Below are 21,084 nucleotides of genomic sequence, written 5' to 3' on the forward strand. Positions count from 1 at the left end.
CAGCAATTTTGAAGAGCCGTGGCCACTGGCATGCTAATGAGGTGCTGAACATGTATTTCAGTGCCTCATTAGTAATCTTTGAAATGGCTATTTGCATGGCTATTTCAAAGATTTGGGCTAGTATAGATGTAACCATAGAGTCCAAGGGCTGGAAGATGCCTCAGGAGGTCATCTAGTCCAGCCCCTTACCCAAAGCAGGATCAACTCCAAATAAATCATCCCAGACAGGACTTTGTCAAGCTGGGGCTTAAAATCCTCTAGAGATGGAGATTCCACCACCTCTCTTGGTAACGCATTCCAGTGCTTCACCTCTCTCCTGGTGAAATGGTTTTTCCTAATATCCAACCTGCACCTCTCCTTCTGTAACTTCAAACCAGTGCTCCCTATTCTGTCATCTGTCACCACTGAGAACAGTCTCTTTCCATCCTCTTTAGAGCCTCCTTTCAGGAAGTTAAAGGCTGCTATCAAATCTCCCCTCACTCTTCTCTTCTGCAAACTACATAAGCCCAAATGCCTCGGCCTCTCCTCATAGGTCATGTGCTCCAGCCCCTTATTCCATGTCTTAACAGTATCTGTTTTGAAATAGATGCTATCCTCCTGCAAAGAGGTTTGCCGACTTTGAACTAATGCACCCACTATTTCAAATTTACACAACGACCCGAGGACCGGGAAGGGAATAAGATGCCCTTCTTCCTGTTTAGGACCTTCCAGCCTCTCCAGGCCAGGGAGAAAAAGTGTGAGGTCTCCGGGGCCCGGGATGAGGTGAAGAGCAGTCTTCTACAGTGCAGTGACCATATTGAAATGCATGCTGTTTGCTTGTGTCACCCACATACCTAGTGCACTTAGAGAACTTACAAAGAGAAAAAATGAGTCCCCTCTGCAGCCTTAGCTGAGTGTCATCTGGCTTGTAGCTCAAACTGTTAGATGCTCCTGCACTATGCTCCTGCACTAGAGAGAGAATCCAGAGGGACCTGGATAAATAGGAGGACTGGGCCAAAAAATCTGATGCAGTTCAATAAGGAGAAGTGTAGAGTCCTGCACCTGGGGTGGAAGAATCCCAAACATGGTTATAGACTGGGGACCGACTGTCTCAGCAGCAGTATGATGGAAAGAGACCTAGGGGTTATGGTGGATGAGAGGCTGGATATGAGAAACAGTGTGCCCTTGTAGCCAAGAAAGCTAACGGCGTACTAGGGTGCATTAGGAGGAGCATTTTGAGCAGATCTAGAGAAGTAGTTATTTCTCTTTATTCGGCACTGGTGAGGCCACATCTGGAATATTGTGTCCAGTTTTGGGCCCCCCAGTATAAAAAGGATGTGGATTTGCTGGAGCAGGTTCAGCGAAGGGCAACAAAAATTATTAAGGGTCTGGAGCACAAGACCTTTGAGGATAGGCTGAGGGATTTGGGCTTGTTTAGTTTACAGAAGAGAAGACTTAGAGGTGATTTAATAGCAACCTTCAACTTCCTGAAGGGGAGCTCTTAAAAGGAGGGTGAGAAACTATTCTCAGTGGTGTCAGATGGCAGAACAAGGAGTAATAGTCAGAAGTTGAAGAGGGAAAGGTGTAGGTTAGATATTTGGGAAAACTACTTCACCAGGCGGGTGGTGAAGCACTGGAATGCGTTGCCTCGAGAGGTGGTGGATTCTCCATCCCTTGACGTTTTTAAGTCCTGGCTGGACAAGGTTCTGGCTGGGATGACTTAGTAGGGGTTGATCCTGCTTGAAGCAGGGGGCTGGACTAGATGACCTCCTGAGGTCCCTTCCAGCCCTATGATTCTGTGATTCTATGCTCCAGAGGTGTCGCGCTCGAGTCTGCCTATCAATGGTTATGCATGCACCCAGTTTACCAAGCAATTCACCTCACCGTGTAGCAGGAGCCTGTCCTCTTCATTAGTTACCCCTCCCCCTACATTTGTGTCAACTGCAAACTTCATCCACCCCTCAAGTCACAGACAGTAAAGGCTGAACATGTGTTATACAAGCTGTGACACTTGGACAATCCTGCCAACCTTCACTGGTGAGCAATCCTGCAGCTTATGCATGGTCAGTTATAGACTCCAGCTCACTCTCACATAGTTTTCTCAGCTCTGCAGTGAAAAATGGAGTAAATCACAGCAGAATGAGGTATCTTAGGGACTTAAACCAGCAGAGGCCTGTCTCTGGATATCAACAAGCAGCAGGTGTGTGCAATGAGAAGGTGCTATATTTTCAAAATAGAACTGCATTTGCTTTCTACTTTCCTGACTTTTAAAAATTCTTTAGGTGCATAATGTCCATGTAGCTTTCTCCCTGACTTAATGAATCATAGCTGCCAAACTACTGGGGAGAGAACAACTTATTACATGAGAAGCAAACTCTGAAATCAAACATATTTTAAATGCTGAATGCCATGATATCTTACATACCAAACCCATCAATATATGTAAGACATTGTATGCAGTCAGTGTTCATGCTAATCGGTTTAATTGTTTGTGTAGGATATTTCAGAACTTTACAAGCCCCCTGTGAGGAGTGGTCCCTTGGCATTTGTAGCAGAGGATCATGTTTTCTAGCAGGAATGCTTGTTTCATCTGCATTTGTCAGCCAGGGCTGCTTTCTCCTGTGTCTGGCTAGTAGAGAGGGAACTTCAGGGGGGTAACCTTGCAGAATTGCCTCCTTGTTCTTCAGTCAAAGGCAGGCAACGCCCCCTAAGGGTGTACTCAAATTTACAGGTCCACCAAGGTTCCTGCAGATCCAGCTGTTCCAATCCTCAGGGGGCCAGGGCTCCCCAAATCACAGCCTCTCCAAACCTTGCTAAAGGAGTATCCTGTGTTACAGAGTGGGGCTGGACTCTGCCTAGAGTCTCACCTGCTTCCAGTACCATTAAATTATCTAGGAGGCTCACAGCAGGATTTAAATTTATCGGTTTCCTCTAGATTTTATGGTGCTCTGGGGGAGTTGAGTTGGGTTTTGGGGTTAGAGTTGCCCTTTGTTGAACCTCTCTAATCTGGAACTCTCTCTAATCTGGAACTCTCTCATCTGGTTACATCCGCTATCTGGCATGATTTTAGTTAGCCTGACAACCACTTATCACAGGTGTGGCCAAGTTTCCCACTGCCCCATAAAGTTTGTTTCCAGCCACCCGTCCAGCCACCTATGTGGAGGTGAAGGATCTGGGCTGGGGTGGGAGAGGACTCCAGCCTGAGATGGGAGTGAGATGCAGGAGGGGGGTTCAGTGAGCAGGAATCTGGTGGCACTTGCTGCAACTCTTAGGGAGCATGCACCACATCCCTTCGACCCCTTGATGTAAGAAGGCTCCATGTATTGCCCTTGCACCTGCAGGCATGGACCCTGCAGCTCCCCTTGGTCATGGTTCCCAGCCAATGGGAGCTGCAGAGCTGGCCCTTGGGGTGGGGACAACATGCAGAGCTTCCCTATGCCTATAGGCCACAGGACCCTGGTGGCCATTTCTGGGAACCTCCCAGAGCCTGGGCAGGTAGGGAGCCTGCCTTAGCCCCAAGACCCACTGTGACACCAACTGGCCTTTGAACAGCCCAGTTGGCAGTGCCAGCCAGAGCTGCAGGTCCCTTTTCAACCAGGCATTCTGGTTGTAAACCAGGTGCTTGGCAACCCTACAAAGGGGGACTATAATCTAAGGGGCCCAGAAACTGAGATGAGTAAAACATGTTTGATACAGAGCAGCAAGTGTTTAATTTACTCTCAGATGCATCGTAGGGTGATGCAAGTAGACACAAGGGCTGTCTAGATCAGCGGGATCTGTTGGCAGAAGTTCTTCTCAGAAGAAATCTTCTGACAAAATTACTGTCAACAGATTGCAGCCAGATGGCCAAAGCAGATCAAAAGCGCAATCCCCTCTGGTGACAGAGAGCGGCCAGACTGTCCGGCTGCTCTATTGGCAAAACATCCATCCGGAAGCACAACAGATAGTGTTGCCCTGTGTCCTGGAAGCCCTGTCTATTGACAGAGGGCTCCCTGGAACCTCCAGACTGGCTTTTTGTCAACAGATCTCTGGCGACAAAACCGTTCTGCATCGCGGTGAGAGGGGTGCGGCAGTCGACAAACATGCCGTGTTCTGTCGACTTACTGTTGACTGAACGCCCTTGGGAATCTGGACAGTCTAAGAGGTTTGCTGGGACAGCCCTCTTGCCTAGACAGAGCCAAGAGGTATGTACATTCATGGGCGTGCGTGGGCGTGAGTGGGCGCGTGAGTTACTAACTGTTCTCGGGCACCTGGCAACTTGCCAATGTGGCCCTTCAGCGCTGCAGTTGCTGAAGGTGCCTGTGCGTGACAATCACTGTCGTTTGCCTTGGAGCCTTGGAGCTGGCAGCAACATGACTGCAGGGCCAGGCCCACAAGTGTTAACAGGGGACAGCAGGATCAAAGGGTGAAACGCCTTCCCATTCGGTGCAAGCATCTCGCCTGTCCTTCCAATTTATTGCAGGGCCAGATCCTCCAGGGGAGTGATGAGTAAAGCTCAGTTAAATAGAATGGTGCTCAGTCCGGTTACCCTAACAGGGGGTCGGCCTCTTGTGGGTCAGTGTCACTGAATATTGCAGTTCCTTTTCCAGTGCACTTTCCTAGGACTACCGTTGTAGAAAGTTGATATATTTGTGGTTTTTAAAAATATTATTAAGGGCACAAATTAAATAGCATGTGCGCGTGCGCGCGCGCGCGCGCGCGCGCGCGCACACACACACACACACACACACACACACACACACACACACACACACACACACACACACACACACACACACACACACAGAGGGTGCCCAGTGGGTCACTGCCGCTGGATGAGTGTGTCCATGTCTGGTGCCGGCCATTCAAGGAGGATGTTGATAAAGTGGAGATGGTTCAGCAACGAGCCATGAGATTGATTAAACAATTAGGAAACCTATCTGAGCGCGATGGACTCAATCTAGTTAGCTTAAGAAGGAGAAGGTTAAATGGTGAATTGATCACCGCCTATAAACATCTCTGTGGATGTGATGGAGAGGATGAGGCTCTGAGGCCAAAAAGGGAGGTACATGCCTCATGGAGCTGCAAGACACCTTGGGAGGTCATTGGATCCACTCCCTTAGCAAGGCCAAGCACCATCCCTCCCCCCTGCCTTTTTTTAAAAAAAATCTGTTTGCCCTGCATCCCTAAATGGTCCCCTCTAGGGCTGAGCTCAGAAGCTGGGGTTTAGCAGACATGCTCAAACCACTGAGCTATCCCTCCCACCTGCAGGAAGTCCTCCGAGGAGCCTAGAGTGGCTGCAGGAGGAAGTGGCCAATCAGGGGACAGGAAGGCCCTATAAAAGAAGCTGCAGGCTAGAGTCAGCTCAGTGCTATGGGAGATCTCCCAGAGTGAGGACTGGGGTGAGTGAATGGCTGAGGGAGTGACAGTACTCTGGAGAGTTCCCATTGAACAGCTGGTGGGAGACTGTGGACTGTGGATAGTCACTGGTAAACTGTGACACAGCCCTGAGGTAAGAGCAAGGACACTGTCTCCAGAGTGGGGAACAGACTCCAAGAACACTACGGAGGGCATCAGGATAGGCCCCTGTTAAGTGTACCCCACAAGGGGTTTGATTGACAGCGTGGCTCAGCCAGAGGGTGAGTAGGTGCGAGGGCTGGTAAACAGGGACCATGCACGCACATGTGGTCAAACAGACATGGGCACTCACGAGAGGTGTGTGTAACCCATTGCATGGGGAAGCAATATTTAATAATGGGCTCTTCAGTCCATCAGAGAAAGATATAACTCAATGCAGTGGCTGGCATTTGAAGCTACTCAAATTCAGACTAAAAATAAGTAGTACATTTTTTAATGGAGGGGGTGAATAATCACGGGAACACGTTACCAAGGGTCATGGCAGAGACATCACTGATCTTTTTTAAATTGCTGTTTTTGTAAAAGCACTGCCCTAAGAATTATATGGGAGCAGTTCTGTCTCATGTTCTATGCAAGCTTGGACCAGGTGATCACAATGGTCCCTTCTGGGCTTGGAGTCCATGAACTCTATGAATCCTTGAAACAAGATGTGAGGGCACTGGCCCTCCATTGGATGGGAATTTCCACCAATACCCATACAAATGGCACCCAACAGAAGCAGGAAATCTGACTGGATAGGAACTACAAGGAGCCCTGTGCCTGGGCTTCAGTTACACATTTGCCATCATACATGTACATTTGGATATGCAAACACCTGATGTATATGCTCATACATGGTACAGTTAGGAGCCTAATTACCCAAGCGAATGCACAAGTTCCTGAGTTGTAAGCACAAGTTGGGCATACAGATGCACGTACATTCAAATGGATTGGCATGAGGCTACCTTTGAAAATTACACCTTTCATCTCTTGCCCTCTAGACAGTGTCTGAGCATTTATCCAAGCAGCTGGCCAGCCAGCTGCTCTGGGCTTCTGCAATTCTCCCCCGGGAGCCGGAAGCAGATTTAATCAAAGCCGTTGCCTCACCCAGCTTCTTGCAGACAGGCAGGAGACAGCTAATGAAGAGGTGTGCAGAGCTGCCCCACGGTGTATTTATGTGGTTCAGAGTAGGCACGTTTAGGTCAAGGCGGAGGCCAGCTACTAGACACAGCAGCTGTTTCTCAAACCCGTTTGCACAACTCCCATTCTGGTTTTGCTTCCTGCCTCCTGGCAGTCACTGTGTTGTCCAAAGTCTCTTTGCTTTCGTACAGCTTCTTTGCTTCCCTCCCCTCCTCTGGTAAATTCTAGGGTGTTTATTCTGCTTTACATGAAGCAGTTTTGCTTCACTTCTCCATCACCGCCCCCCTTGGTTTTATCCCTTGCCTACCTGGCCCCACAGATCTGAAAAATACATCTCAGTCAGGTTTATTGATTCTGTCATGAGAGTAACGCCAGTGCCATCCCACCAATGAAAATGCCAGATGAGGACAGCACAGTCTGCCTGAAGCCTCTGTTCAGTGCTGTCAGATACAATTCAAAAGACCAGCCCACTCTGAGCTGAAGAAGAAAGCTGAGCCCCTTTTTCACGTGCCTGGCCCTTAGCTGCATTTCCCCAGTAACATGGCTCTCCCGTGCTACTTTACAATGAATTTTCTATCACACTTCAAATATTAAGTAGTTTAGAAAGTACATTTCTAGCACCAGTGTGGGCCACCATGCTGTCTCTGTGGGGTAGCTGACAGGGAGAGAGCTTTGGCCTGTCATTGAAGCTCAGGGTTTACACTACACGGACGGTTGAGAAGCTGCTTACATTTATAAAGCTTTAGAAAGCGGAGCAATATGGTGCTGTTCCTGGAGGGCTCCAGCCTGGCTGAGTGAGGTAGCTCATGCACTGAGAGGCTTAAGACAGCAGTATGACGGCAGCCAGAAGGAGAACAATATGTTGGCTTTATGGGACTAGAAATAAATTATTTTAAGTTATGGCACATCCCCCTGAGCAGATCAAATTCTTAGCCTGAGAACAGATGCATTGGAGATAACTTGTAGGCTAAATGAGTCAACCACATAGATACAATAGTGTGCCCCAGCGGACCAGAACAGAAAGTGGTGGGACATGGATTGTGACATAGGGAGAAAGGGAACTATTTGGGCTTGTCTTCACTATTGGCCAGATTAACTCTGGTCCTGCACCTCAACACGAAGTGCGGGGGGGTGGGGTCACAGAAGATTGGGGTTGTAACAGATCTTAGGTGGTCATCTAGCCCAACCCCTTGCTCAAAATAGGATCAACCCCAACTAAATAATTCCAGCCAGGGCTTTGCCATACTATTGCTAGCCATGCCTCACCTTAAAAACCTCTGAGGAAGGAGAGTTGACCACCTCCTTCGGCAACCTGTTCCAGGGTCTCCTGTCGATGTTCCTCATAAAGCTCCAGGAAGGTCTGCTTCCTCATGCTGAAGTTCTGAAGCCTCTGGTTGCCATCCCATCAAGATGATGTAGTCTGTCTTGTTTTCTTCTGCTTGTTTTCCTGGTCCCAACTCTGATTTTATTGGTCATAGAGCGGCAGTAGATCCACAACCATTCCAGTCACCTCATTTTGAATGAACTAGAATCTTTGTCACAAGCCATACAGCATTCTCAATGGTTGATTATTGAAATGCGGACACAGTTGTCATGCAAGAAGGAGCAGAAACTGAGCCATATCATAAGCCAATTGCTTCATGTCTTCCACCAAGTTAGGCGGCAGAGAATGGTGAGGGGGAGCTGCCATCACCAAATGTGTGAAGGTGTCTGCTGTACCACCAGCATTCAGCAAGACAGATCCTAGAGTTTCTCCTGGGATCCACAGAATCCTGGGATTCTAGTCAGGAAATGCTAGTGCTAACCTTGTGTACCAAAAATCCAACCCAGGGAGTGGCAGAGGGGAGGCAAACAGGGAATTTTCCTGGGAGCTCAGCTGTGGGAATTTCCCTTCAAAATAATGTGAGCAGAACATATAACAGCTGAAGAGGCTCTTAGAAGGAAGACAATACAGATAGTGAGCTGTTGTGACCTGAAGCGGATGTGCTATGTCTGTCATTCTCCCACAAGACAAAAGTGATTTCATCAGTATGAAGTTCAAGCTGGTCTCCATACTAAAACAAAACGGCAGTCATGTAGCACTTTAAAGACTAACAAAATGATTTCTTAGGTGATGAGCTTTCGTGGGAGAGACCCACTTCTTCAGATCGGTAGTGGGTCTGTCCCACAGAACCTCATCACCTAATCAATTATTTTGTTAGTCTTTAAAGTGGTACGTGACTGCTGTTTTGTTTTGATAGAATACAGACTAACATGGCCATCTACCTCTCATTTACTGCATCAGAAAAAATGAAGACTTTCCGGGTAGAAGCATTTGGGGCTGCAGGCACAGCATGCAGAAGAATCAGAGAGTGGTGCAGAGCAGGGAAGAAAATTGTCAGCATGTGACCTTCAGAACAAGAAAGAGAAGTCATGTGCCCCCAGGGCAGATAGAGGTAAGAAACCATTTTCAGGTTCTCTGCACAGATATTACAGTGGAGAGTGGTTTGGAAGAGTCGTCTGAGGAAAGGGCTCAAAGGAAGACCCCATTGACTGGAAGGCATGTGGTGCATTGTCCCAGGTGAGGGGGGTTCCACAATCATAACTCTCAAGAGAAGGAGATGTGATAGGCTGGGGACTCCCTCCTATGGGGGCTGAGTCATCCATCTGCCGTCCATACTTGGAAACAAGAAGCAGTCGTCTTGCCTGGATCTGGAATTCAGGATGTGGTGGAGTGTCTGTCAAGACTGATCAAACCATCGGACTTCTACCCCTTCCTGCTTCTCCACGTGGGCGCTACACGGCTCTAGAAAGAAAGATCAAGAAATTCAATGCACAAGTCACATGCTCATCAACCATCCCTGATGAAGGCTGGTAGGAACCATCAAACTGTGTAGGTAAATGTGTGGTTATGCAGGTGACGATGGAGAGAGAGCTTTGGAAACTTTGACCATGGGATAGTAACAGAGAGGCAGCCATGTTAGTCTGTATTCTAACAAAACAAAACAGCAATCAGACAGCACTTTAAAGACTAAGGAAAGCTCATCACCTAATAAATCATTTCCTTAGTTCCTTGCTACAGGACTGCTGTTTTGTTTTGACCATGGGATGTTGTTCCAGGAGGATGGATTGCTAGGAGCAGATCAGATCCACCTAACAAAGTGAGGGAAGGGCATCTTCACAGGTGGGCTTGCTAATCTAGTGAGGAGAGCTTCAAACTAGCTTTGCTGGGGATAGTTATTTAAGCCCTGAGACGATGACTTAAACAACCGAAGAGTGATACAAGTTCACCAGGTCTCGGTGGCTGCTCAGACTTTGTGTTGTGCCTGAATTTCTCCAACAGCAAAGCTGCGAGTAAGTGTCAGACCCAGAGACAGAAACTGCATATTCTCTTTGCTGTTCTTGCCTCACTCCTTGTGCATATTTGACTTGTTTTGCCTTCAAGAATCAGACTTTAACATTACCAACACTTGCAGGCCCTCTAAGGTAATTTTTTCTCTGTCCCTCCCCAGGATAGGTTTTATCATCTTCAGTACCACCTACAAGAGTGCCAAATTCTTAGTTGGGAGGAGGGATAGCTCAGTGGTTTGAGCCATTGGCCTGCTAAACCCAGGGTTGTGAGCCCCGTCCTTGAGGGGGTCATTTAGGGATTGGGGCAAATAGACGTCAAGGATGGTGCTTGGTCCTGCCAAGAGGGCGGAGAACTGGACTAGATGACCTCCCAAGGTCCCTTCTAGTTCTAGGCAATGTGTATCTCCCCCTATCTAAACAGGGGTGAGTGGAAGGTCTCCCTATAAAAGCCCTAAAGGGAAACAGGCTCAGGGACATGGTAAAATGAAAGTCTTACTTACTGGCCAACTTTTCAAATGCATCAACTGCTTTTCCTGTGTTGTCACTACAAAGTTGGGAAGGGCTTTAATGGTGTGTTTGCTGCGATTCCAAGCAGACCAGAGTCTCAGTACTGGAGACCCGAACCAGGTTTAACTGTTGAGAGTTGTACAGCCATCATGTCATGTTAACACCTTGACTGGGCCTACTTATGACATAGAAAGTAATGCAATGGCAGGCACATGGGAGAGGCATGTAAGGGGTTAATAAAAAGGCTGGATTAAGTCATCAAATCAGCATGGCAAAACCCTGCTGTCAGCCACAGGGAAGGGCGCAGACAGCCGTTCCTTGGCAATTAAATGAGGGGTAATTTCATCCAGGCACCTGCTACTGACCCATTTAAAGAGCCCCGAGGCCAGGGGGTGTGAGCTCTGTTGCTGGAGCCTTTGGGGGGCATGACTGGAGCTATATCCTGGTACCTCTCTCTTTGAAAGGGGGTGCATGTTTCTCAGCTAGCTGCTGGATGGGAATAAAAGGTGGGTTCCACCTGGAACAAGGCCCTGCCTCTGTTATTGCTAGGGCTCCGGGGAGGACCTAGGGCAGTCCGACCTGTAGTGGTGCCAGCCAGGGGTCAGGCAGAAGGAGGCACCTCTGTGGCTCAGGGCGTGACCATCCCTGTCTGCAGCAAGAGGCCCTGGCCAGCCAAATTCCCGACTCACGCGCCGGTGTTCTGCCCCCAGATGGCAGCACAGCCCCGCTGTTCGCCAGCTGAGGACTGTAGGAGGCTTCCTGGAGCCAGGGAAATGCAGGGCTGAGCAGACTAGGCAGGCTAGTGGGGTCAGGGCCTATGTGTGTGCAAAGGGGGTGTTCCTGCCTTTCCCTTCCACAGCCACTGTTCCCCACAGTTGCACTCCCTCTGCCCCAGTGACACTGGGTGCAGTGCCGAGAGTCCCTGGAGTTTAGCCTTCCACTGTCACATGGCCCCATTCTTTCCCCTTGGATGTTCAGCTTGTTGCCACTCAAGGTGAGACGTGCCCACCCCCCATGGCCCAGGCATGTGCCAGAGGCTATCCCTCCGCACATGCATGCCAGGGTCGTCTCCTCACCAGCAATGCGGCGGGAGCAGGATGGCTGGTGACACTGAGGATCCAGCTGCCAAGTGACCCACCACAAGCACCACCTGGAAGAGGAAATGCCCAGGCTCATCCACTCAGGCATGCAGGGCCTTATGGTCCTGACTGCTGACCACACCAGGAATGTAATTGTATCTCCACCTGGGGTGCAGTTATTGCAGGGTGAGATCAGAGCCCTCTGTGCAGAAATATCCATAATTAATCCTTCCTCCTTGAAGCGGGGAAGGACTAGGGTACAACAAAGTAGGTTTCCTGGGTGAAGAGGAGAAAGTGGGACAATCAGCCACTTCCCTAAGGTGCTTGTACACAAAATGCAAGAAGCCTGGGAAACAACCAGGAGGAACTAGAGGCCCTGGCACAGTCTAAGTATAAAGTGGTTGGAATAACGGAGACTTGGTGGGACGATTCGTATAACTGGAGCACGGTCATGGAAGGTTATAAACTGTTCAGGAAGGACAGACGGGAGAGAAGGAGGAGTCGTCGCGCTCTATGTCAGGGAGCAGTGTGATTGCTCAGAGCTCCAGTACGAGGAGGGAGGAAGACAAGTTGCGTGTCTTTGGGTTAAGCTTAGAGCAACAGAGATGATGTTGTAGCTGGTGTCTGCTATAGACTGTCAGATCAGCGAGATGAGATAGGTGAGGATTTCTTCACACAACTAAGTGAAGCTTCCAAATCACAAGCCCTGGTTCTCATGGGAGATTTTAATCATCCAGACATTTGTTGGAAGACCGATACAGCAGCACACAGACAATCCAGAAAGTTTTTGGAGAATGTTGAGGACAACTTCCTGGCACAAGTGCTGATGGAACCAACCATAGGCCATGCACAGCTTGATGGGCTGCTCACAAACAGGGGAGAATTAGTAGGAGAAATAGAAGTGGGTGGCAACCTGGGCTGCAGTGATCACGAAATGGTGGATTTCTGGATCCTCACAAAAGGAAGAAAGCTGGGCAATAATACACAGACCTTTGATTTCAAAAAAGCAGACTTTGATTCCCTGAGAGAACTGATGGGCAGGATCTCCTGGGAAATGAAGATGAAAAGGAAAAGAATTCAGGCAAACTGACAGTATTTTAAAGATGTCTTGCTGAAGCCACAGGAACAAACAATCCTGCTGCATAGTAAGAAACGCAAATGTGATAGGCAACCAGCTTGGCTTAACAGGGAAATCTTTGGTCAGATTAAACTCAAAAAGGATGCGTATGAGAAGTGGAAACTTGGACAGAGGACTATGGAGGAGTATAGATTTACAGCTGGAAAATGCCAGGCAGTAATCAGGACAGCAAAGGCACAATTGGATCTGCAGCTGACAAGGGATTTGAAGGGTAACAAGAAGGGTTTCTACAGGCACACTATGGTCCTAGAAATACAATATGGGAGGTGGAGGGCAGCCCTTGGTGGGGAAGGAACGAGTTAAGAGCTACTTAGAAAAACTAGATGTATACAAATCCATGGGTCTGGGTTTAACACACCCAAAGGTACTGAGGGAATTGGCAGATGCCATTGCTGAGCCTTTGGCCTTTACCTCAGAAGTTTCTTGGAGATTGGGAGAAATTCCAGATGACTGGAAAAAGGCAAATGTAGTGCCCATCTTTAAAAAAGGAAAGAAGGACCATTCAAGGAACTATAGACCAGTCAGCCTTACCTCAGTACCTTGGAAAATAATGGAAGGGATCCTCAAGGAATCCATTTTGGAGCACTTTGGAAGAGGAGAAAGTGATCAAAAGTAGTCAACACGGGTTCACCAAGGGCAAGTCATGCCTGACCAATCTGATTAGCTTCTATGATGAGGAAACAGGCTCTGTGGACATGGAGAAGTCAGTGGATGTGATATACCTTGACTTCAGCAAAGCTTCTGATACAGTCTCCCACAACATTCTTGCCCATAAGTTAACGAAGTATGGATTGGATACCTGGACTATAAGAGGGATAGAAAGCTGACCTGATGGTTGGGCCCAGCGGGTAGTGATCAATGGCTCAATATCTGGATGGAGGTCAGTTTCAAGTGGAGTGCCCCATGGCTCGGTTCTGGGGCTGGTGTTTTTCAACATCTTTTTATTAATGACCTGGATAAGGGACTGAATTGCACACTCAGCAAGATTGTGGATGGTACCAAGCTAGGGGGAGAGGTAGATATGTTGGAGGACAGAGATAGGATCCAGAGTGACCTGGATAAATTGGAGGATTGGGCCAAAAGAAATCTGATGCGGTTCAACACTGAGAAGCGTAGGGTCCTACACTTGGGATGAACATAAGAACATAAGAATGGCCATACTGGGTCAGACCAAAGGTCCATCCAGCCCAGCATCCCATCTGCCGACGGTGGCCAATGCCAGGTGCCCCAGAGAAGGAGAACAGAAGACAATGATCAAGTGATTTATCTCCTGCCATCCATCTCCTGCCCTTGTTCTGAAGGCTAGGGCGCCATACTTTATCCCTGGCTAATAGCCATTTATGGACCTAACCTGCAAAAATTTATCAAGCTCTTTTTTAAACCCTAATAGAGTCCTGGCCTTCACAGCCTCCTCGGGCAAGGAGTTCCACAGGTTGACTGTGCGCTGTGTGAAGAGAAATTTCCTTTTATTAGTTTTGAACCTACTACCCATCAATTTCATTTGGTGTCCCCTAGTTCTTGTATTATGGGAAAAGGTAAATAATTTTTCTATATTCACTTTCTCCACACCATTCATGATTTTATATACCTCTATCATATCGCCCCTCAATCGCCTCTTTTCCAAACTGAAAAGTCCCAGTCTCTCTAGCCTCTCCCCATATGGGACCCGTTCCAAGCCCCTAATCATCTTAGTCGCCCTTTTCTGAACCTTTTCTAATGCCAATATATCTTTTTTGAGGTGAGGAGACCACATCTGCACGCAGTACTCAAGATGTGGGCGTACCATAGTTTTGTATAGGGGAAGTATGATATCTTTTGTCTTATTATCGATCCCTTTTTTAATAATTCCTAACATCCTATTTGCCTTACTAACTGCCACTGCACACTGCGTGGATGTCTTCAGAGAACTATCCACTATAACTCCAAGATCCCTTTCCTGATCTGTCGTAGCTAAATTTGACCCCATCATGTAGTACGTGTAATTTGGGTTATTTTTTCCAACATGCATTACCTTACACTTACCCACATTAAATTTCATTTGCCATTTTGCTGCCCAATCACTCAGTTTGCTGAGATCTTTTTGTAGTTCTTCACAATCCCTTTTGGTTTTGACTGTCCTGAACAACTTGGTGTCATCTGCAAACTTTGCCACCTCACTGCTTACCTCATTTTCTAGATCATTGATGAACAAGTTGAACAGGATCGGTCCCAGGACTGACCCCTGGGGAACACCACTAGTTACCCTCCTCCACTGTGAAAATTTACCATTTATTCCCACCCTTTGTTTTCTGTCTTTTAACCAATTCCCGATCCATGAAAGGATCTTTCCTCCTATCCCATGACCACCTAATTTACATAAAAGCCTTTTGGTGTGGGAAGAATCCCAAGCATTGTTATAGGCTGGGGACCGACTGGCTAAGCAGCAGTACAATGGAAAGGGATCTAGGGATTATGGTGGATGAAAGGCTGGATATGAGTCAGCTCTTGTAGCCAAAAAGGCCAATGGCGTGTTGGGCTGCCTTACAAGGAGCATTTTGAGCAGATCTAGAGAAATTGTTATTCCACTCTATTTGACACTGGCAAGGCTACATCTGGAGGATTGTGTCCGGTTTTGGGTCCCCCAGTATAGAAAGGATGTGGATGTGCTGGAGCAGTTCAGCCAAGGACAAAGAAAATGGTTAAGGGGCTAGAGCACATGACCTACGAGGATAGGCGGAGGGATCTGGGATTACTAAGTTTAAAGAAGAGAAGACTGAGGGGTAATTTGATAGCAGACTTCAACTTTCTGAAGGGGAGCTCTTAAGAGGATGGAGAGAGACTGTTCTCAGTGGTGACAGATGGCAGAACAAGCAGTAATGGTCTGAAGTTATAGAAGGAGAGGCGTAGGTTGGATATGAGGAAAAACTACTTCAGCGGGCAGGTGGGGAAGCATTGGAATGTATTACCTGGAGAGGTGGTAGAATCTCAATCCCTGGAGGTTTTTAAGTCCCAGCTTGACATAGTCATGACTGGGATGACTTAGTTGAGGTTGATCCTGCTTGAAGCAGGGGGCTGGACTCAATGACCTCTTGAGGTCCCTTCCAGCCCTAGGATTCTATGAAATGGGTCAATGGTCCAAGGATGACAACTGCCTGTGTGAGTTAGAGACACAACTGTGCTCTGAGTTGGGTTGAAAAAGCCTTTTCCCTTCCATGCCCTTCTCCACTGGTCCTGGAGAATGAGGTGTGCCGGGGGTGAGGGAATTCAATACTGTTGCCCATGTGTCCCTCAGATGAGGTGCTCATGCAACCACCCACAGGCAAACTGGAACCTGAGCCCTCTGGAGCTTAGTGCAGGAGGCTGTACAATTTGAAAAGCCAGCTAGCGCTCAGCAAAGGCTGCAGAGTTCTTTCTCTGTGTAAGTGGTGGAGGTGCCAATGCATGGGACAGTGACCCACACCCAGGTGAGTGGGTTCCCCGCACATGGTTCTGCAGGCTCACAAGGGCAGGAGAGCCTCAGCCAGGTCTCTATGCTCCCACTACTCATGCACTTACATGCCTGCTGCAACTGAAGCAAATTTATCCCACGGGTGAGGCAAACCTGCAGCAGCCTCCTGGACATGGCCCACGAGGAGCCGTCACTGCTGGAGGAGTAACACTGCCAACCCCACATGGCCAAGCTTGGGAGTCAGGCCCAAAATGCATGGAAGTGGCTTAAGAGTCAGGAGAATTTAAAACAAAGCATATGGGTTGAGTTTCCAGGCAGGCTACTTCCTGAGCTGCCAGGGACCACATTCTCCAGCTTGTTTTTGCAACCAGAAGAGCCAAAATGGGTCCTTATAAAAAAAAAAAAAAATTCAGCCTGGATCCTCCCATCATCCCATGACTCCGAGAGCAACACAACACATTTTACAACTCTCAATAAAACTGAATTTGCAACCCGGAAAGGAAGAGGAGCATGGTTCACGCCTTCTCTTGAGGCGCTTGAGAGTGTGCATGTATGTAAAAGGGGATTGTGGAACCCTTACTAAAACTCAGTGGGGTTTTGGTTGGCTTGCCCCCAGTGGCAAAAGAAAGAGAGACGGTCCATGGGAAATCAGGACCCTGAGACTGACAGTCCCCAGGAGCAATGGGAAGAGGCCAATGCTCCAGGTCTGTTTGATTGACAGAGTAGGCGGGCTCATGAGAGAATAGGAGGCTGGAAGGGGTCCCGACCTCCACGTGAACTGGACTTGCCTGGGTCAGACTGAGCAGGACCAATCTAAGAGGAGAGCAGGGGCCTGAGCTGAACTGGCATCAGAGACAGGCCAGCCAGAGAGAGCCAGAGATGGTGCACAGAGCAGATCCTGAGGCACAGCCTGGAGCACAGATCCATGCCAGGAGGAGAGCTGCAGCCAAAGAGCCAGGGAAGCAGCCCAGGAGCTGGAGCAGCCTGGAGCTGAGTGTGGTGAGGTGCTGGGAAGAGCAAGGAGGGCTCTGAGCAGAGACCCTATGCAGGGAGACGCCACCAGCCCTTCTGGGGGATCAACTCTGGGGAGAAGGGACCTACCGTCTAGAGTCTGAAAGTGTGTGGCCACCACCAGAGCAAGTGTCCAGCCTGCAGCACCCCTACAGCCCAGGCCTGAGACCTACCAGGAACAGACTGTGATCCACTGTGACCAGGTAAGACTGGGAGGGGGTGAGAACAAGAGGGAAGACCAGGGTAGGCAAACAAGCAGAGTGTGAGCAGCTGGGGAGGAAGCCGCCCTGGGCCAATTGGGGCCAGCTGGTCCCACTTAAGCCTGTCCCGCTTTTGCCTCTTGTTCTCACCCCCTCCCAGCCTTACCTTGTCACACCACCCTTACATCCCAGAGATTCTGTTTGTGATGTCCCTGTGCAACAGAGCAGGGTGGTGAGTTTTCCATTAGCTTTTCCCACTGTTTCTTTATTCTTTTTTTAAATGATTGCTGTTTATTAAATTGTATTTACTTTCAGCTGTTGGCAGTGATCAGGCATGCTACCCCTGCCCTAGGGACTACAACAAGGACGGGGGTTAAACTCCCCAGGAGTTCGGGGTCAAGCCTTATTGGGTTTCAAGGACTCTCCATACAGGAGGCTGTAAGGGGAGCCCTCAATGCCAGGCTGGCCACTCAGTAAAGGACATAGCAGTGAGGACTCAGATGCTTTCTGTCTCACTTCATAAAGATAGTGTAGAAGCAGGAAAGTTTCCCCTCAAGGGTGGGGCCGTTCATCTGCTCACACGTGGGTCTGTGTATGTGACGGAGAGACAGCTCAGTGCTCGATTAGGGACAGGAATCAGCACTGTTTCTAAGAGACTTTGCTGGAGGCAAGGATGGATTACCAAAGCCAAGTCTTCCACTTAGCAATAACAGCCATTAAACTCCTTGTTGCCATGGGACCGCAATTTCCAGAGGTGATACCCATTAACAGGGAGCTGGCTGCCCGCAGGCAGTTAACAAGGCAGATTTGGAATGGTTTAGTCAAAATCTAGGTCCCCTGCAGACTTCCGAGGCTTGTGTGAAATAGACCAAGGACCCCGGGCTATATACAGCTGCAAACGATACAGATGCAGGGCAGCTGGAAGCACGTCTATTGCTTCCCCAAGTGATGGAACCGCCTCTCAGACCTACCTCTAGAGGTTATTTCAGGCCAGAGTTGACTGTAGTAGGGCACCCGCGGAAATGCCTCCTGTCCTGCAGGGATGGCCTGAGGCTCTGTTCCAAGCATTGTGATTTGGGGCCATTCACCGCTCACAGCCACCCCCTTTATTCTGGACCCCTGCACTTTGGTGCAGTGGGGGGCTTCCCAGCTCCGCAGCTTCCCAGCTCCATAGGACAGGAACCACCGGCGTGTAGGGTGAGAGTGGCATGGCATTGATCCCCATTCCTACCCTTATTCCAAGGACCCCTTTGTGCACTGGCTGGGATCGGGGTTGTGGTGGCTGTCAGATAGTGGGGCTGCAGGTGGATGGTGCCCCCTGGGGGGGCCAAGAGGAGGCAGTTAAGGAGAAGTGTGACAGTGAATCAGGAGTAATTTGGTATTTGGTAATCCATAATAACCCCCTTTCCCCTGCATCAAGCTCTTCCCAGGCTGTAGAGAGCTTCTCTTCCTCCCACTCCCTGGGCACCCGGACTTGTTCACAACTTTCCTGGCATTAAGGATCCACTCAGATCTTGCTGGAGAACTCTGGGTGGTGCCCAAACGGCAGGAGCTGTACAGATCCCCGGTTTGTCTCCTGTGTTCATTCCCACAATGGAGACAATTAAACCCAAAAAAGCATTTCCCAGTCACCCGCTCCATCTCCCCCCAGCGAGACCTCTAATCATGGCAAGCACCTCCCAGCACTCCACAGTCCACAGGATGTGCTTCATGCCAGGCTCATTTTCACCTGTCCATCCTCAACACTTGGAAGCAAGGAACTTCTTCTCTTCTCTCCCAGCTCTGTGTTGGAGATGAAAGGGAGAACAGAGGTTGCTTCCAGAGCAGCAGTCGGGGGCCTGCAGATGGATTCTTTCAAGGCATCATTAGGAACCAGCTGGCAACTTGAGGGTTCCTACGTTGAACGGATCAGGTTACATGGCCCTCAACCTCACAGCTGTGTGGAGGAGATGACCCATAACGATGGCCACCTGCTACAACTGAGCAATGGGCAAGTAGGCCTGAACTACAGTGTCCCTCTCACCCAGTGTGAGGAGGTCTTTCTGTGGAGAGTTACAAAAGCTGCTTGTGTTTCCCTGTGGTAACAGGAGGGTGGGCTGGCCTGGATGCTGGGCTCACACATTGCCACGTGTGTAGAAGGCAAAGTCAGTGCGGAAGACAGGAAATAAAACTCCAAAGCACAGTGGGCTCAAGGTGCAAATTCTGGAGCCAAATCCTGACAGTCGCTCCCTCACTCAGGGCAGAGCAGGCCTGCGGGTGGGTATTCAGCCCCCTTTCTGCTTAACACAGTGATGTCAGACCCAAGCGCTCAAAAGCCATAGGTCACAGGACACCAAATGGAGCTATTTTATAGTCAAAGTGGGTCTGTGACTGGAGCCTCCAGGGGCCATATTTCCAGCTTTCCCATCTCACAGGGGGTCAGAAACATCCTGTATTGCTTTAATAAAACTTAGAATCTCTCCCAGCCCTGTGAGCTGGGTCTTTGTGGTGGTGTTACTTTCTCTCTCTCCCCCTGAGCCGCCTTTATCCTCACTACAGCACATTGTTCGCTTTGCTGTGGTGCTCTCCTTACAGTCCCGTCCTCCCAACAGCTGCAATAGTGTCCAAAGAGTCCAGCTAAATCCCTCAGGCCATTCATTCCCCAGGATAACGGGAACTCCAATCGTGGCGTCTTTCCAACACAAATAACCAGCCTGGGCAAATAAAGTGTATGTCTAAGCAGTAACTTGCCCTAAGCAGGTGATCTGCCTCTGGACATCCAACAACATCTAGTCTGTCAGCTGCTGTCAATTTTACCCAGCTAGCAGCCCGATAACAGAAGGTCTTTCACAACTCATATAAAAGTAACTTGCCATTATGGTGATAATTTCAGATCCTATGTTATGCAAAGACCACATCTTCATCCCTCCAACCTCCACTGCCATGATGGGGTTGGCTCCAGGAGCTCTGGCTTTCTTTTCCTCTGGTTGTGAACTGTCCATAGCTTTAGCCACTTGTTAACCTACCCTAGGTGAGGTAGTGGGCATCACATCCCCTTTTCTGAAAGTCTGTTCTGTCTTCACGGGAATCCCAAGCTTCAAATCTCTCCTTAATCTCTTCCTCAAGCCTTTCAGATTCATGGGGTTCTCTCAGACATGATCAAACCCACATCAGCCACAGCAAATTGTCCTAGTTATTGCTGGGGATCTCCTGAAGTTTTCTGCCCCTCCAAACACATTGCTTGCTGTTGAGCTCAGTGAACGATTTGGCTGATGCACTATTTTAAACGGCTCTTCTTGTTGACTGCTTGTTCATTGTACTGCTTTGTACGAACTCTCCAAGGCAGTGCTTGTAGACTCCAAATCTGCCAGAGTGGCTTGGATATTGCCATCATTTTCCCTCTATCACTACTTATATTTCCAACTCCTTCAGAATTCTTTCATTCTCCTCAGCTCCTCAATGGTTTCCCTCATCAGGTCACAAAAAGTCAATGTAGGCCAATCTCCTTTCCATGTCATGTCCTGATGACCTACCACTTCAGATCCATCATTCCCCATCCACATTAATCCTCAGCTTGCACATGTTGTGTGTACTCTCCTCTCTGGAAGGGCACTCAGCACCTCTGTTTTCATCACTGGAAGGCATAAGGACATATGAACATAAGAACAGCTATAGTGGGTCAGACCAAAGGTCTGCCTAGCCTAGTATTCTGTCTTCTGACAGCAGGCAATGCCCCAGAAGGAGTAAACAGAACTGGGAATCATCAAATGATTCATTCTCTGTTACCCATTCCCAGCTTCTGACTAACGGGCCAGGGGCACCATTCCTGCCCATCCTTGCTAACAGCCACTGGTGGACCTATCTTGCTCTTCTTTGAACCCTGTGACAGGCTTGGACTTCATAGCATCCTCTAGCAAT

The sequence above is a fragment of the Carettochelys insculpta genome, chromosome 23 (assembly GCF_033958435.1).
Source record: "Carettochelys insculpta isolate YL-2023 chromosome 23, ASM3395843v1, whole genome shotgun sequence".
NCBI lineage: Eukaryota > Metazoa > Chordata > Testudines > Carettochelyidae > Carettochelys > Carettochelys insculpta.